The following is a 1,979-nucleotide window of genomic DNA, read 5'->3' as shown; positions in this document are numbered from 1 at the left end:
CGTCCCATTCCCTCCTCCAGTCAGTCTCATTTACAGAGTCGCTGTGTGTTTCCTGAACCAACATCACATTAACTCTCTTCACTTCCATCAGCTCAAACAGACTGGCTCTCTTCCTCACATCTCTGCCTCCATTTATATTAAGTGTGGAGACTTTAAAATCACTCATGTCCTCTGATGTGAGAAGCACCACACACACTAAGACAGACAGAAACCAGACTGTCTTACACTGTTCCTGAGTCTTCATCATTATTCAGCTCCTGTTTGAGTCTCAGGACGAGTTTCTTCAGTCTGTAGACTTCCTGGTCAGTATAACCCCCTTTTCCTCTGCTGCTCATCTGTGATCTGACAGATCGTATAAACAGTTCTTTGTTTGTAAAATATTCTTCAACTATTACTTTTTTCATATTTTTCGTTGTTTGCAGGAACTTTTTAACTTGTTGTAATTCATATTGTTCCTCTTGCTGTGATCCAACAGACAGCTGTGAGTCAGTATGAGGCTGGCTGCCTTCATCACAGTCGTCTTCTTCCTCCTCCTCCTCCTCCTCCTCCATGCCAGACTCAGACTCTGGCTGCACCTCCTTCTGCTTCTCTCTGATGGTCACTGCTCCTTTCTCGGCCTGAGAGCCGCTGTCACTGTTGGTCTGTTTCCTTTTTAGAACAGGGACTTTAAAATCGTTCTGCTCCATCACGTGTTCATCAGTGTCTCTTACTGTGTCTCTCACAGTGTCTCTCACTGTGTCCTCTGCTGCTGTGTTTGCAGTGTTCACCACAGTCTGCTCTCCTGCTGCCGTTTCACTGTCATCACTTTTCTCCCTCCCTGTGTGACTGACAGCTGTTTCATGTCCTTGTCTCTGAGTGTCAGAGTCTTCTTGACCCTGCTGTGTCTGTTTTGTCCCCCCACCATCTTGTCCAGCTTGTCTCTGTGTGTCTCCTACCGCCTCCTCCCTCTGTGTTTTATCAGCAGAGGAGACTTTATCAGGACAGGCTCGGACTAAATGACCCTCCCTCCCACATCCAAAACACTTTAATGTCCCGGAGTTAACAATCACAACATAATCAAAATCATCCACTCTCACATTAAAAACGAGACTGAGCTCTTCATCCTTTTTGTTGAGGATCATCAGAACCTGCCGTCTGTGTGACACCACATGCTTCAGCAGCGGAGATTTACAGCCCGACGGCAGTTTCCTGATCTGGGAAACGATCTTCCCGTGTCTCGCCAGCTCCCTCAACAAAACCTCATCACTGATGAACGGAGGGATGTTCGATATGGTGACTTTTTTAGCCGGTGTGGCGAGAGGAGACACCGACACAAATGTGTCATTCACGACAACTCCGGTCTCAATAATCTTGTTAACTTTTTCGACGCTGTCAACAAAGATCACAACAGCGCCGTTCATCCGAGCAGCAGATTTAATGCTGCTGTGACCCACAACGTCTCCCACCGCCAGACTGCAGTCCTCCACCGAGCACTGAAACCCAGCAGAGATTTTAAAACCATGTTTCCTGCTGAGCTTGGTGAACTCCATGTCGGCGTTCACCACGCCGACCAGCGAAGACGCCGGCCGACCACAAAACAAACCCCCAACCTCCTATTTACACACCAAACACTAACACCTACACAACCTGAACTACACACTATTTACAACATTTACAGAAAAATTAGAAAAGATAGAAAAGCTCGAAAAATCTCACAAAACGCTCTCTGCAGCACCACGCTCCTCTCACTCCGCCATTCACTCAGAGAGAGAGAGAGAGAGAGAGAGAGACAGAGAGAGAGAGAGAGAGACAGGGAGAGAGACAGAGAGAGAGAGAGAGACAGAGAGAGACAGAGAGTGAGAGAGAGACAGAGAGAGAGAGAGGGAGACAGAGAGTGAGAGAGAGACAGAGAGAGAGAGAGGGAGACAGGGAGAGAGACAGAGAGAGAGAGACAGAGAGTGAGAGAGAGACAGAGAGAGAGGGAGGGGGTGAGGGAGGGA

The 1,979-nt window shown here is 48.0% G+C and overlaps 1 protein-coding gene across 1 annotated transcript in view; it reads right to left on the bottom strand.

The window, feature by feature from the left end:
- The window catches only part of LOC111644959 (uncharacterized), an 80,064-nt gene that overhangs the window by 37,821 nt on the left and 40,264 nt on the right, over positions 1-1,979 (bottom strand). The window lies entirely within an intron of this gene.

This window comes from Seriola lalandi, unplaced genomic scaffold (genome assembly GCF_002814215.2).
Source record: "Seriola lalandi dorsalis isolate HSWRI2012SDOR001 ecotype SW California unplaced genomic scaffold, Sedor1 jcf7180002054945, whole genome shotgun sequence".
Taxonomy (NCBI): Eukaryota; Metazoa; Chordata; class Actinopteri; order Carangiformes; family Carangidae; genus Seriola; species Seriola lalandi.
The sequence above is the reverse complement of the archived record's forward strand: the minus strand, read 5'-3'. Positions and strand labels throughout refer to the sequence as shown.